Source organism: Pseudophryne corroboree, chromosome 4 (assembly GCF_028390025.1).
Source record: "Pseudophryne corroboree isolate aPseCor3 chromosome 4, aPseCor3.hap2, whole genome shotgun sequence".
Classification (NCBI taxonomy): Eukaryota; Metazoa; Chordata; class Amphibia; order Anura; family Myobatrachidae; genus Pseudophryne; species Pseudophryne corroboree.
Genome location: NC_086447.1, coordinates 592,310,480 through 592,328,161, shown reverse-complemented (window position 1 = coordinate 592,328,161; position 17,682 = coordinate 592,310,480).

The window sequence follows — 17,682 nt, the reverse complement described above, 5'->3', positions numbered from 1 at the left end:
TCACATTACATAAACAAACATATATTAACAAGGCTCTGTCTCAAGTGCCTTATGACCTCTTCATAGTGAGGTATTCATTTTTACTAGGGGGTAGAGACTATAATTTCTCATCACTAATCATGTGTTAATTTTATTGTTTCTTCAACTCTCAAAAAAACAAAAGAGAAGAAAAAAAAAAAGGAAAAAGGGATTATAGGAGAACAAATCTGTTTGCTCCCGTTAATAACCACTACTACTCATATGATAGAGAATTCTAATGTAGCATTAAGACTTGAAGAGGTGTAAGGGGAGAGGTATGAAGAAGAGAAGAAAAAAATGACCCCTCTTATGATCAACTTCTATTTTTAAGTTTGTATGCATCTTCAAATTTGACCCTGCTCTCACAAAATCTAATCTTTGTACTTTGGATTTCTTTAAATGTAATATGCTCCTTATATACACTCATTATGGTGTGTGTCCAAACACTTAAAGCTGTGTTTCATATGTAATTTCCTGTAAGGGGAAAAGCAGATATGAATCTGTTTTTATCCCACTCAGGGGGATATTTACTAAGCAGTGATAAGAGTGGAGAAGTGAGTCAGTGGAGAAGTGGCCCATGACAACCAATCAGCACTGAAGTAACATCTATAATTTGCATATTATAAAATTATACAGAGCTGATGATTGTTTGATTGGGTAACTTCTCCACTGGCTCACTTCTCCGCTCTTATCACTGCTTAATAAATGTCCCCCTTAAGCCCTTATTAACCCTCTATATCCCCTTATATCCTTGTGTTTTAGGTCCCCTCCTTTTTAATCGTATTGTCTTAACTGGAGATATGCAATAGCAAATATTTCCTTTTAAATTCAACTTTATATGTGCTTAACATGTGGCCTATGTTCTAAAAATCCCTTCAGATACTATTATCCCTTATAAAAACCTCTGCATAAATACACCACGTTGCAATATCTAAAAAATTTCCAGCATATACATTCGTTATGTGCATATTAACCTTTACAAGGAACATTAATATTTCATTCTATACATAATCATTCTGGCTGTATCCTCTTATACCATCTAGAGAGGAAAACTAATAGCCAATATTTCCTTTTGAATTCAACTTTATATGTGCGTAACATGTGAACTATCTTCTAAAAGTTCCTTCAAATACTAGTATTCCTTATAAATACCTGTAGATTTATACACCCCATTGCAATGTATCAAAAATCTCCAGCATATACATTCATTGTATGATTATTAACCTATACAAGGAACATTAATATTTCATTCTATGCATACTCATTCCAGCTGTACCTTCTTATACCATCTAGAGAGGGAAAAAAGAGAAGGAACAAAATGTATATTTCCCCCACAAAGGCCCCCCTTCCCCCTCTACCATTTAGATTAAGTCTCTAACATTTGATCAAGAGTGTAGCTCTTCATTTCTGTATTGTTGACCACTCTTGTTGAACTATCTGGGCTTCCTCTTGTACTTTTGGATAATATCCAATTTTCCATTCGTCTAAGGTTTTCAGCGCTTCTTTGTATGGGATATTCACCTGGCGAAGTGCATTTGTAACTCTAGCTACTGATTTTCTCTTATTCAGTGTATCAATTGATAGATCCACAAAGATCTGGAGGTTCCCCAGACTATTTTCTATCTTTAACTTATCTGTGGTTGATCTCAAAATTAGCTCCTTTGTTTGGTAATAGTACATTCTCATTATCGTATCTCTAGGTATATTCTCTAGGTATATTCTCTGGTATTTTTTTTTTGTTTTGGAAGTCTATGTATCTGGTCTATTGTAAATTGTGTCTTAGATAAATCTGGGAGTAATTTTTGGAATAGCTCTGAGACAAACTGTTCCAGCATCGAATTTTTTATATTTTCCAGAATGCCTCGTATCTTTAAAATTGTTTATTCTTGCTCTATCTTCCATATTAGTTACTTTCCCCTTTAGGATGGATAATTCTTCTTGAGTGGTTTTATGTGCCTCGATCAATTTATTATGTGAATTGATCATATCTTCCGAATTTCGTTCCAAATGATCAGTTCTTTGCCCAATAGCCAAAATTTATTTGGTAAGTTCTCTAACTGTACTATTCAGTTCAGCTGATAGGCCTTGTTTTAGGTCTCCCATCAGTTGTAGCGTTTTGTGAAGTGTAATAGGTTAGTCCATACTTTCCTCCTATATTTGTTTAAAATTTAACTTTTATTGGTATCTGTTTAAAACTAGTGTATATTACTTACACATAACCATGAGTATAAGCGAAACATAGAGGTTAAAATTGTGACGTAGACAAAACATACAAAGTGCAAATGAAATAAAGGTGATTTGAAGATTAAAATGTGTGTCCACGTGTCTTATTCCAATGTCCAAATGTGTATAATCTATTATAATGTGGCAGCTGTGAATAAAATAACACTAATATCTAGTGCTACTTGGAAAATCTATCCTTATTAGGTGGTACATATCAGGATAATAAAATCTTCATTCAATACGTCGCTATTTATATACACTTAATGAAGGTTTCTCCTTCTTAATAATTATATTAGATGTTCAATGGTGATGCATAATCTGGGAAGTTGTACACTGATATTTAAGTCCTATTATCAGTAATACAGTCCTTAACAAATGAAGATGCTCTTCTTCTAAGGACATATTAAAGTGAATATCTAATAGATCGTAACATATGTGACCTAGTATGAAAAACTGAGGGAAAGATATATCCCCATACAATACATTGGATATTATAAACAACAGTAATACAATAAACGATTCTCCTTCCTAATGAATCGTCTGGATGCTTGATGATGGTGTATAATTTAATACTTTGGTTATAACAGAAAGGTGCCACTAATCCTTCATAATGAGGACGCCTTTTCCTCTAGGGATAATAATATTGTGAACACCTAACCACTATAACCAACTGTTATATACTCAATCACGAATAACACCAAGCATTTGGAAGGTATTGAATCAAATTAATTGAGTGGGTATCACCAGCCCCTATGAATGGAGGTGCTTCCCTTCAAGGGATAACAATGGTGTGATTACCTAACCATTATAAGAGGACGTTACATATGTCACTGATCATAAACAATTGAGGAAGATACTCATCCCCCCAGAGTGTATTATATATCTACATTGAATTTATAGCATCACCTTTGTATTTTACACTTGATTACACATCTGATCCAATTAGATATTGCGACGATTGTTTTGTTACACACAAGTTGATATCAAACAGCACATATTGAAATCATACCTGAGATACCACCATAATTAATATCTACATTCCCTAAATGCCTCTTTCTAGAGCATAATAATGACTAAACATATGAATGAATACTGATCCCATTATGGAATAATAGATTATACACATTTGGACATTGGAATAAGACACGTGGACACACATTTTAATCTTCAAATCACCTTTATTTCATTTGCACTTTGTATGTTTTGTCTACGTCACAATTTTAACCTCTATGTTTCGCTTATACTCATGGTTATGTGTAAGTAATATACACTAGTTTTAAACAGATACCAATAAAAGTTAAATTTGAGACAAATATAGGTAGATGTGATAACCAGATCTAGTCTTCCTTTTGTGCACCAACAACACAGCCCTTTCCTTCTTCCTTTTGTGCATCTATGATAGCTGTAGTTGGTAGCACCCCCATAGTAGATGGTAATTACCACAAATTTAAATATGGGTCGGTGATGGAACTTATGTTTCAAATGCAGATTTAAGACAAATACAGTGTGTGTGCAGATACAATTTTTGTTCTATGACTTCTGTATCCAGGAGGGTCTGTACCACCGAATGTAGAGTGTTTGCCTTTGTCTGGTCCCGTCTGTCTGGCAAAATTGATGAGGGGGTCGGTTTTTGAAGGCTATGGCGTAACCTCGAGTGACGACTTCCCGTACCCAGGCATCTGAAGTGGTCTTCAACCATTCCTGGGTATACCCTAGAAACCGGCCCCCCACCCTGGGATCCCCCAGGGGGAGGCCCACACCATCATGCGGCAGGCTTATCGGTCTTGGAGGCTGGCTGACGGGCCGCCCAGGCTCTTTTGGGCTTTGGCTTACCAGGTTTGGAAGTGCGGGCCTGCTTGTTGTACGCCCGACCTTTTGCTTTACCTGAAGGACGAAAGGGGCGAAAGTAAGTACCTTTAGCCTTCGACACAGAAGGAGCGGTACTTGGCAGACAGGCAGTTTTGGCAGTAGCCAAGTCAGCCACTATCTTATTTATGTCCTCCCCAAACAGAATATCTCCCTTGAAAGGGAGTACCTCCAGGTTTTTTCTAGAGTCCAGATCCACAGACCAGGATCTCAGCCACAATATCCGGCGAGCCAGGACTGACGTAGTAGAGGCCTTGGCTGCTAGGATACCGACATCAGTCCCACTGGGGGGCAAGGAGCCCCCAGAACCAGAGCCCACAGCTGCTATATTCTCCTCATAGGCATCTGTGGCTTCAGCAACACCGGCAGTGTGTTCAGCCCCAGAACCGTTACCCTCAGAAGCAGACATGATATAACTTGCAGTATCAGGTAACACAGTACAATTGGCAGCAGCACAATACCTCCTACCCAAACCCCTGCGCAGTGTAGTCAGCACAAGCAGAGATAAAGGAGAGATATGGTGACTAAAATCACAGAGAAAAATATGTATTAAAGTATATCTTTGTGAAAATCCTATATAAATATAAAACCTGATGCAACAAGCCCCCTCAGGTTATAGAATATAGGGATAGCAAGTTGAGTGAAAGACACGAGATGGACACCACTCTGCGAGCTAATGCACACACAGATAGTCACAGTTTGTACAATGCAGAGGTTATTACTAACAATAATACTGCACTGGACTAGCTTATATAGCTATGTAGTCAATAGGGGTGGTCTTCAGTATGCCGAATGTCGGGATCCCGGCGCACAGTATACCGGCGCCGGGATCCCGACACCCGGCATACCGACAGCTATTCTCCCTCGTGGGGGTCCACGACCCCCCTGGAGGGAGAATAAATTGCGTGGCCTCCTAGTTTCATTGGGATTGGATCCCTGCCTTCGAGCTAAATTCTGTACCTCCTTACACATTTCTGTCATTCCCATAGCGAGCTCTTCCATCTGCTTCTTTAAAGTTCTTATGGGATCTGCCATGGGCGTCTGGAAGCCTTGACCAATGGTGTCTCCGATTCACTTGTTCCTAAGTATATGGAGAGGGACATCCTCATTCGATAATTGGTTCTCCTGGTACCCGGGCATTTCCGGAAACTCTACTTCTTGGGCCCTCTCTGTTCCGACCACCTTAATAGCAGCTTCTTTGAAGTCTAAAAACGATTGCTCGGGTTTCTGCATCCTCAACAATCTCAATTAAGCTCGTACGCTTTCTTTATTTGCCCCTTCTATGAATTGGGATATGAGAGCTTCATCGCTGTTTTCGATTTCATTCTCATCAACTGTCCGTATTGCCTTCAAAGCTTCCTGTAGGCTCAGCGCGTAATCTCTCAAGGTCTCTCCCAAACATTGTTTTCTAGCATAGAATTTAATTTTTAACTCCGAAATTGTATGAAGCTCAAACGTGGTGGCTAACCGTTGGAGTATCTGTTCAATATTTCTCCTCTCCTCAGTGGGCCACGAGATCACCTCTCTTTGTGCTGACCCTTTCAGTTGACCGATGAGGATCTCAACCTTTTGTTGCTCATTTAATGGGTAGAGACGGAACATCGACTTCATCTTGTTCTTGAAGTCGGTCAATGTATTCCCCTCCGCCTTGTGTCGGTCGCCATAATAGGTGGGAAGCCATGGGGCCCCGAAATAGTAGGGTAAAGTAATTGGGTTTATCTGCGCCATGCTAGGCGTCTCTTGCGTAGGCTTGCTAGACTCTCCACTGAATGCCCCAGTCGTCATAGGTTGCTCTTTAGACATCCTTAACTGATATAGGGTTCCTCGTTTTAAGTTATGAATCCTGTTCGTGACGCCACAAAAGTCTACTAATGTGATACCCAAGTGTTAAAAATTAAGTAAGTATCAGGTAAGTGTGTACAGGTGTGTAAATTTTACCTTGTTTCTTTTTTTCCTTTTCTTTTCCGTAGGTTTGTCCTGGACCTGAGCCTAGATCACCGTAGGATTTAAACCTTGGCCAAGATGTTCTTGTTCTCTATCTCTTTCACGGAGTACGAGAATGACACAACTGCGAGCAGACTTATATACTTTACAATAATCGAATGCACATGTTAAAATAATTTATTGAACTGGAAACGGGAACACCGTTGTACTCTATACCGTGAACACAGAAAAGGGCTAATTAAAGGTTAGTTCTCTAGTACATTCAATTCATAACTCACTATAACTTAGACCTGTATGTTAATATTACACTTTCAGGTTATATTGCATTTCCAATACAATACTCAGTATCCCCGTAAGACTATCCCAGTTCAGCTGAGCGCTCTCTCGTTGGTGCACATAAAATAGTCTCTACGTGAATCCCTGCCAAGTTTCGTATGAAGATCTCTCTGTAGAAGTGTGATATTTACAAATATCCTTCTCTGAATCTTATTTTTCTTATTGAATTGTAATCCTTTGTCAATTATATCATTGAACTAAGACTCTTAACAGTAACCGTCTCATAATATCTCTTCTACTGTCCTGGCACAACTCTTGGTTTCTATATATTTAAGATTATCCGTTCCGGCTGTCCTCTTATAAGTCGCAAGTTTCTATCTGGTGCTGGTCCACAGCTAGTACGCCTTAAGGGCACTTTCCTTGTCTTTCTCCTCCCTGTCAGCATGTACGGCCAACGATAACTGCACTGCTGTACTCAAACTCACTTCTGGGGATGAAAGAGGGTTTAGCTGAGGCGATTAAGGTTGAGGAGTTAATATTAAGGGATCGCTGATGAGCGTTAGTTGACAGCAATATCATTCTCTCTATCCGCTTTTAACTTTGAGTCTGTGTGGCACAGCTTGGGGTAATGACGCATTTAATAGCAACCGGTATGGGCAAAATATTGCAGGAGTAGCAGAAGTAGTTTTCTCCCTCACTTATTCTGTCTACAATTTAATCTGGATGGGGAGTGTGGGGTTGGAGAGTGTGAACTGCAGGACAGCCTCAATGCTTCGTACTAGTCTGGTTAGGAGTAATTTATCACCCTTACATGGTGTCCTGCCTTCACCTCTTCACTCTTAATTACCAGTCAATTCCCCACCTAGTGCCTCTCTTTGGGCGGACTTCCACGGAGCCGCTTCCTCCCTGATACTGAGGCGGGTGATTACACTGCTGCCCCGTGCCTCACCAGAAATATGCTGGCATAATCTTCTCAGCGCAGCTGAATCCACTCCCGTCACTGGCTCTTCACAACCCTCCGTTCTTCACTGTGTGCCGGGGACCCGCTCGACTTGTTAGCGGTAAGCTTCTGACCTTTTCTTCCCTGTGCCCTCCGATCCGCCTCTCGGTCTAGCGCTTCCTCCTCACAGCTGCTCCGTCCTTCGTCTCCTCAGTCGCCTGCGTCACCCTGCTCGAGCTCTCTCTCTCCTCTCTTTAAGCTCTCTCCTTTGCTTCCCCGTATGTGTCCCGCCAGCGGCGCGGGGACACTTTTTCCGTTCAACTCCTCCGTCCAGGGTCTATACGACCTCCATGTCTTACACATGTCAACATTCTCCACACCACATTATAGTTCCTTTGAAGCTGTCATTCAAAGTTTGGGATACCCGTAAATAATTAAAGTCCCGGGTATCACATTATTAGTGATCGGAGGTAGTCCTTTAAAAAAAATTGTCTTGTGGAAGCTCAAACAAAGCAAGCACTTTAGCCACAAATGTGTCACTCCCTGTTGCTGAAGTGCTTGGTTTCTTAAACTGGGGTGGTCTTCTGGTTGACGAATGTCGGGATCCCAGTGCACAGTATACCGGCGTTGGAATCCCGACACCCAGCATACCGACACATATTCTCCCTCGTAGGGGGTCCATGACCCCCCTAGAGGGAGAATAAATAGCTCGGCCTGCGTAGCGCGGCGTGCGTAGTGCGGCGTGCGTAGTGCGGCATGCATAGTGCGCCACCGTGCCTGCAGCGTAGTGAGCGCAAGGGTGCGGTGGCTCATTTGCGCTCGCCACGCTGTCGGTATGCTGGTGGTCGGGCTCCCAGCGCCGGTATGCTGGTCACCGGGAGCCCGGCCACCGGCATACCATACTACACCCCTTAAACTGTGCGTATCCTTTTTAATATCCAACATAAGAGTGGGAGGGATGGCCCACAGACAAGTCCATATTGCACTAGCTTTCATTTCTGCCACTGCTGTGTGGCAATGTTTCATAGATGTGCTTTAAACTGCAATTTGTTTGTGCGGTTGCTCTGTCGCTTAGTAATCAACCAGGTCCCTGCAGCCTTTTCCCAATAATGGTGAAAACAATATCGTAAGCTGTGAGGTGGTCAAAATTGACTGTAAAATATTTGGAAATTAATGTTATTGAAATTTGTAATTTATAGAAATTTGGAAAATATGGTTGAGCAGAATGTAATTTTTTTTATCTCTCTGCCTTACAGGCTGTACCACAGTGTACTTGTATAGTGTATTAGAGACATTTTTTAGTGTATAAGTAGACCAATATGTACATATACAATGTGTCTATGGAAGTTAGGAAAGTTACTATGTTCTTCTGCCTCTCTCTCTTTCCTGCTTGTATATTGGGAGTGATTCGGATCTGATCGTAGATTTGCTAAATTTAGCACATCTACGATCAGTTACTTAGACATTCAGGGGAACGTCCAGCACAGGGCAAGTCTTCCCCACACGCCAGGCCCGGCCCCTTTCCCCGCACAGGTGCGAAAGCATTGCACGGCGGTGATGCTTTTGCACCCGCCGAGTAGCTCCCTGCGGCTACATGCCGCATGTGACGTCACACAGCCACCATGGACCGGCCCTGCAATGGTCCAGACACGTCTGCATTGTCCAGACTGCCCCCACCATTGGCATTCTAACGCCGTTGGCACACCCCTCCCACCCTGCGACCGCCTCTGTCTGTCAATCAGGCACAGGAGATTGCAGCCATGAAATGCTTTTAGCATCTCACTAGGCCTCATTGCACGAGCAGTGCGCACACGCAATGAGCACGCAGAGCTTCATACTGCGATCACTGAATGAATTAGGCCCATTGTGTGTTACTAAGGAGTCAATTTATCATTGCATATTTGCGGCTATTTGCTCCAAAAAACACCAGTTTTTTGGTGTAAGTCACAAATATTAGGTATCACCTGAATGTATGTAGGAGGGTCTGCAGCAGGTATCGGAGATGCCTGCTGCAATCCTTCCATTCCCGCCGGCAGCTGCATTCCCCATAGGTTTCCAGGGGGCATACGATGCTGCCACATGTGCCATTATCCGGAATGCAAAACATTCCCAGTGTTAGCCCCCGCAGCCACCACCATCTGAAAATAGCAGTAGCCCGTTATAGCCTATGGGCTTCTCACCACTTTTATAGCTGCCAGAATGTTCCCCTGGAACCGTCCCCAGAAGTGGCTGCTGTGCTTGTGCGGTCACACTGACTGTGCATGTGCAGAACTTCTGGCATACCTCACAGAATATCGCTTGTTCCTGTGGGTGCTGATTAATACATCTACTCAATGTGATCGCATATTATAATTAGAGATGTGCGCCAGTCCATTTTTGGTTTGTACTGCCTTTGTTTTTTTATTTTTCCCAAAAATTGTAAAAAAATGCTAAAATCACATAATTTAGGCTTTTTTTTATTTATGCTAGAATATTATTAACCTTAATAACATTAATTTCCAGTCATTTCCACTCAATTTAGACAACTTTACAGCTCACAATATTGTAATATCGTACCCAGATCATATTAAATATGCAATATATGATAAATGGGTCCCTTACATTGTATAAATAAGTTAAAAAATGGATTAGATAAATTCCTAACTGATAGAAATATCCAAGGCTACAGCATCTAAGTGATTTATAATTTTAAATACAGGTTGAACTCGATGGTCTTGTCTTTTTTCAACCTCACCAACTATGTAACTATGTAACTATACGGAGCAGAGCAGAACTTGTACAGGTTGAGTATCCCTTATCCGAAATGCTTGGGACCAGAGGTATTTTGGATATGGGATTTTTCCGAAATTTTGCAATAATTGCATAACATAATGAGATATGGGACCTAAATCTAAGCACAGAATGCATTTATGTTTCATATACACCATATACACACAGCCTGAAAGTAATTTTAGCCAATATTTTTAATAACTTTGTGCATTAAACAAAGTGTGTGTACATTTACATAATTCATTTATGTTTCATATACACCTTATACACACAGCCTGAAGTACATTTAATACAATATTTTTAATAACTTTGTGTATTAAACAAAGTTTGTGTACATTGAGCCATCAAAAAACAAAGGTTTCACTATCTCACTCTCACTCAAAAAAGTCCGTATTTCGGAATATTCCGTATTTCGGAATATTTGGATATGGGATACTCAACCTGTATTGGAAAAAAGTGGCTGCTACATTGTATCACTTTGTGTACAGATTCAGAGACTCAGCTGCTCACAGATATACAAGAGTTTAATATGATTTCCTGTTGGATGGGATACCGGCGGTCAGAATACTGACAGCCCCTCTAAAGTACCCTAACCCTCTTCTGCCCCCTACCCTAACCCACCCTCGTGGGTGCCTAAACCTAATCCTCCCAGGTAGTATCTAACCCTAACCCTCCCGGGTGGTGCCTAACCCTAACCCTTCCTTCTCCGTGACCTAAACCTCACCCTCCCCGCTTCATGCCTAACCCTAACCTCCCCTTCTATGTACCTAAACCTGACCCTCCCTCCCCAGTCCCTAACCTTGCCGGCCCTGCACCCTAACCAGCCTTCTCCTGCCTAAACCTAACCCCCCTCCCCCCAGCATCCTGCTGTTAGGACAATCGGGATGCCGGCTGTCAGTATTGCGAGGCCGGTATCCCATATGGCGTCGGTAAGTAGATGCCAGGATTGCGTCCTCCTTTGGGGATCCCGGTGTTGGTATATATCGACTGCCAGGATCCCGTCCATCGGAAAGCCATCTGCTTCCCATATACAAGTGTCATCTATCAAATTAATCAGTCTTATTATGTGTCCTAGTTGCATTTGCATTGTCACTTAGACACATTTTCACCAAAAAATGAAGCAGAACAGTCCCCCGACACTAGAAGTTTTGCACGCAACTTGGCGTGCCAAGAGGGGCTGTTTGATGTGACTGCAGCAAAGATGTATGAGTACACATCTGTAGGTTATTTATCTGGTGATGTATTTTAAACATGATTCACCGAGCCTGGGGTTATAGAATGTTCTGTGTGGGGTTAGGTTTTACAGGATGGCAAAGAAGCTGATTGTGAGAGGGCTCTGACTGCTTCCCTGTTTTAGAGTTCCTGACAAGAGACATAAGTTAAGTGAGGTGATAGAATTTTTAGACTGCTGATGTTTTAGTTCCTTGGTTCCTGTGCTTCTTTGTTGTTTCCATTCTGTGCCACTCTGCTGTCTGCCTTTCTACCCATTTCCTTGCTGTCTCCCCTTTATTATTTAATTTTTTTTTTTTTAAATTCCATTATCCTTCTCTCCCATTTTGCCTTCAATATGTCCCCTCCCTGGAGCTTGCCTGTCTTTCCATGGGTGTCCTGTATCCTTTGCTGAAATATGAGTCATGTCCTCTATTAGCTGGCATTTCCTTCACTGGCAGCCATCTTGGAAATTCAAGGGTTGCATTTACCTCTGAAGTCCTCTCAATGCCTGACCTTGCAGTTAGGGATCCTTGCTATGAGCAGGCTCCTAGAAACACCAGCACCATAAATGAATCTTGAGGTCCTGTCACCTTCCCCAAAGTGGTGGAACTGATTGAAGACACAATATCCAGCCTCTGTCCACCATGTGGATGGGAGATAAACATAGATAGAGAAATTTATGTCCCAACCCCTGTACAAGGCATGGGCGTATCTATAATGGGTGCAGGGGGAGCGGTGCACACGGGTCCCTGGGTCTAGGGGAGGAGCACACCTTGCACACCTTGTGTCATGATCCGGAGTGTAGTCTCATTAATGCAAACAGACATGGAGCTGCCGTGACAGGAATACCCTTCTGAGGGTTAAAGATGGACAAAAGCAGTTGGTGGTCAGTTATGAGTATGAATTTCTTGCCATATATATATATATATATATATATATACATACTGATGGAACCATTTTATGCCCCAAACCAGGCTTAAGGCTTCTCTGTCAATCTGTGCATAGTTACATTCAGCCTTGGATAATGCCTGAAAGCTATTGGATGCCCCTGTCTATCTGGCATAGTATGTGACATGACAGTTCCAATGCCATAAGATGAGGCATCAAAGGCCACTTTAAAAGGAAGTGAGGAGTCGTAGTGGGTTAACACCATGGGGGTTATTCAGACCTGATAGTTTCTCTGTGAATTTGCAGAGGTCTGCGATCAGATAGCCACCATCCAGACAGAGTGAAAACCCGCCCCATGCAAGTCTGCGTACGGCTTGCGAAAATCTCGGTGATCGCCGGTCAGCTGCAAATCCGTTCACAACTCACCATCTAATAATTTTCCCAGTCTGTGCTGTCTGTGCGCAGCCCAGAACCTACTCCTACAGTGCGATAAAATCAGGCTGATCAGTGCCGGAGATGATGTCACACACCGTCCCTGAAAACGCTTGGGTACGCTTGCGATTTTCATGACACTCCCAGAAAATGTCCAGTTACTAGTGATGTGCACCGGACATTTTTCGGGTTTTGTGTTTTGGTTTTGGATTCGGTTCCGCGGCCGCGTTTTGGATTCGGACGCGTTTTGGCAAAACTTCACCGAAATTTTTTTGTCGGATTCGGGTGTGTTTTGGATTCGGGTGTTTTTTTCAAAAAACCCTAAAAAACAGCTTAAATCATAGAATTTGGGGGTCATTTTGATCTCATAGTATTATTAACCACAATAACCATAATTTCCACTCATTTCCAGTCTATTCTGAACACCTCACACCTCACAATATTATTTTTAGTCCTAAAATTTGCACTAAGGCCGCTGGATGGCTAAGCTAAGCGACACAAGTGGCCGACACAAACACCTGGCCCATCTAGGAGTGGCACTGCAGTGTCAGGCAGGATGGCACTTCAAAAAAATTGTACCCAAACAGCACATGATGCAAAGAAAAAAAGAGGCGCACCAAAGTCGCTGTGTGACTAAGATAAGCGACACAAGTGGCCGACACAAACCCCATGCCCATCTAGGAGTGGCACTGCAGTGTCAGGCAGGGTGGCACTTCAAAAAAATAGTCCCCAAACAGCACATGATGCAAAGAAAAAAAGAGGTGCACCAAGGTCGCTGTGTGACTAAGATAAGCGACACAAGTGGCCGACACAAACACCTGGCCCATCTAGGAGTGGCACTGCAGTGTCAGACAGGATGGCACTTCAAAAAAATAGTCCCCAAACAGCACATGATGCAAAGAAAAAAAGAGACGCACCAAGGTCGCTGTGTGACTAAGCTAAGCGACACAAGTGGCCGACACAAACACCTGGCCCATCTAGGAGTGGCACTGCAGTGTCAGGCAGGAAGGCACTTCAAAAAAATTGTCCCCAAACAGCACATGATGCAAAGAAAAAAATAGGTGCACCAAGGTCGCTGTGTGACTAAGCTGTATACTTGACGACACAGAGGTAGGTAGAGCAGTGGCCTACTGTATGCAATATATTATATACTGGTGGTCAGCAAACTGTGCAAAACTGAAATGCACCACAGGTATGGATGGATAGTATACTTGACGACACAGAGGTAGGTACAGCAGTGGCCTTCCGTGCCGTACTGCTATATATAGTATACAGGTGGTCACTGTGTCAGCAAACTGCAAAACTAAAATGCACCACAGGTATAGAATGTAGATGTACAGTATACTTAATGACGACACAGAGGTAGGTACAGCAGTGGCCTTCCGTACCGTACTGCTATATATAGTATACTGGTGGTCACTGTGTCAGCAAACTGCAAAACTAAAATGCACCACAGGTATAGAATGTAGACGGATAGTATACTTAATGATGACACAGAGGTAGGTACAGCAGTGGCCATCCGTACCGTACTGCTATATATAGTATACTGGTGGTCACTGTGTCAGCAAACTGCAAAACTAAAATGCACCACAGGTATAGAATGTAGAGATGAGCGGGTTCGGTTTCTCTGAATCCGAACCCGCCCGAACTTCATGGTTTTTTTCACGGGTCCGAGCAGACTCGGATCCTCCCGCCTTGCTCGATTAACCCGAGCGCGCCCGAACGTCATCATGACGCTGTCGGATTCTCGCGAGACTCGGATTCTATATAAGGAGCCGCGCGTCGCCGCCATTTTCACACGTGCATTGAGATTGATAGGGAGAGGACGTGGCTGGCGTCCTCTCCATTTAGATTAGAAGAGAGAGAGAGAGAGAGAGAGATTGACCTGATTTACTGGAGCTTAGGAGTACTGTAGAAGTGTAGAGAGTGCAGAGTTTACTAGTGACTGACCACAGTGACCACCAGACAGTGCAGTTTTATTTAATATATCCGTTCTCTGCCTGAAAAAAACGATACACACAGTGACTCAGTCACATACCATATCTGTGTGCACTGCTCAGCCCAGTGTGCTGCATCATCTATGTATATATATCTGACTGTGCTCAGCTCACACAGCTTATAATTGTGGGGGAGACTGGGGAGCACTGCAGTGCCAGTTATAGGTTATAGCAGGAGCCAGGAGTACATGTTATATTAAAATTAAACAGTGCACACTTTTGCTGCAGGAGTGCCACTGCCAGTGTGACTGACCAGTGACCTGACCACACTGACCACCAGTATAGTTAGTAGTATACTATATTGTGATTGCCTGAAAAAGTTAAACACTCGTCGTGTGACTTCACTTGTGTGGTGTTTTTTTTTTTTATTCTATAAAAAACTAATTCTGCTGACAGACAGTGTCCAGCAGGTCCGTCATTATATAATATATACCTGTCCGGCTGCAGGAGTGATATATATATATTTTTTATATCATTATTTATCATCCAGTCGCAGCAGACACAGTACGGTAGTTCACGGCTGTAGCTACCTCTGTGTCGGCACTCGGCAGTCCATCCATAATTGTATACCACCTACCCGTGGTTTTTTTTTCTTTCTTCTTTATACATACATACTACTACATCTCTTTATCAACCAGTCTATATTAGCAGCAGACACAGTACAGTACGGTAGTCCACGGCTGTAGCTACCTCTGTGTCGGCACTCGGCAATCCGTCCATAATTGTATACCACCTACCCGTGGTTTTTTTTTCTTTCTTCTTTATACATACATACTACTACATCTCTTTATCAACCAGTCTATATTAGCAGCAGACACAGTACAGTACTGTCAAAGTCAGAAAAATATCCCCATACACGTTGCCATATTTGCACCGCACACTGGTCCGTGCTGCGCATGCGTACGCTCTCCCGTGAAGGCGCATACCCGCAATAGCGTGCACTCGCAGGCGCGGTATGCGTATTTACGGTAGAGTTTATGTAGTCGTAGCGTGCGACTCATTCGTTACATATTTTCACAATTAATGTAGTTTATAGATCATGATCCCTTTGATAGTTTCTGAAAGTTTGGTTAATATAGAAGGTCCCTGTTTAAAGTAATCCCTCTTTGTATTGTACGAAGGGTCTAACAGGAATCATACAGCAGTGTTTGGTACCCATCGGAAGAGTATTTAATTAGCAATATTCCGGTGTTGGTTTGGAGCGTATTAATCGCTCGTGCGAATAGTTATGGACATAAGAAGTTTATGTCCATTTCTATTATTTACACATACTCAGGTATGCGGCGGGAAACTTAGTTCCCCACCCACCTGAGCTGTTTGAAATCGTCACAGCCCACCTGTATGAATCAACCTATGACCTTTTGTTGTGATACAGGGTCGAATTCCTTCATCCAATGGTCAATGGGATTGTAGGGACTATGAGATTGCATTGTGTGTGGGGCATAAATAGGCAGGCCGACCACATCCAGCTCTCACTCTTCAACGGTTCTCATTGCTGAAAATCGGGTGCTGGATGTCCAGGCGCATGCGATCGTTTACCCTGTGCGTAAGTTTCTCTCCGTAATCATTGTCTTTCTGTGAGCCAATCTCTCTCATCTCTCTCCGTCTCTCTCTCTCTCTCTCTTTCCCTTCTCTTTCTCTCGTATCTCCCCTAGACTAGTATTGTATTGTATTAGATAGTATTGTATTTTGGTTAGGAAGTCTTTGTTATATTGTAGTGTATCATTTGTACTGTTATCCCCTTTTTACAAGTATACTAGATATAATACAGTTAATAGGCTTTGGACCCTAAACCAGTATCTGTGTATTTCCTATAGTGTTAAGTGTTCACTTGAGCGTCGGTGACGCTCAAGCAGCTTTGTAGTTAGTCAGGTTACACAAGGTTGCACTTACACCCTGTATTCACATTAAGGTATTCCGTGTATTTCATTGGTATAAGGTTTAGACATAAAGGTATAGCGTTGTGAGCGTCTGCGCCGCTGGTGATCTCCTCGTGGTCTCGAGCGTCCGCTACGCCATAGCGAATCATTACTCTAGTCATAGCCAATAACGTATCCTGTGATCACTGGGCCGTGAGCGAACGTGACGCTTGAGCGTCTCGCCTACGGCTGAGCGATCGTTACGCAACTAGCGTACCATTACGGTACTTCTTAAGTAAACAGCGTACAGTGTTCTTAGACTTCATAAAGGGTTGTTTATACGACAAGGGAATTTAGCATTGTCAATTGGGGACTCGTCCTATCCTTCTCATATCTGCACTAGGTAGATCAGCAGACATTATCCCCCCAGCAAAGGGTGGGAGGTTGTCTCGCAGTGCTGACGGGATAAGCGTCTGCTTCGCTTAGATAAAGAGTGCTGAAGGAATCCGGGAACCGGAAGTAAGAACAAAACGCTTGTGTCTTTTAAAACTGTTTTATTTCTCTTCTGTCTTGCGTATACACGCACGCATACATTTATCTGCATTTCTTTTTCAAATTTCGTATATCACTATTCCTGTTTGCCAAGTTTTATAGTTGATAGAAAGTGCTAAAAGAGATTTGCTGTTATTTCATATTAGAGGTAATAGTTAAAGTATAGACCAACACACGGCTTGTCTGGGAGATAAGGCAGTCAGTGTGGGGTGCGGTAGATGATCAGGGATCATCTACATTGATAAAGGTAGAAATTGTGTTACGGTGGATCTTTGTTTTGCGTACACGTGTCCCTAACAAAAGACTTGCGTACGCAATCCAAACGGCAGACGCACGCAGCGTACATTACGCAACGTAGCGTCTGGTTACGCAACGTAGCTCAAGTCACGAAAAGTTGAATTAGCGCAAAGCGATAATTAGCGCAAAGGCGATAAGTAACGCACAGCGGTAAATAACGCGACGCGGTAAATAACGCAAATCTATTTTTGGAAAAATCTGAAATTTAGCTTAACAGATCCTGCTCCTAATTGGTAACACAGTTGGACTGAAGACAATTTCTGCGCAGAAATAGATATAGAAACAAAGTGTACATGTGTTGAGTGAGTGTGTTTTTATTACATAAGTTTATATAACTTAAGAGGTTGAACCAAAAGGAAAGTCGGGTACTCGTCAAGGGACACACGTGTAAGTGACATATACGGTGGCT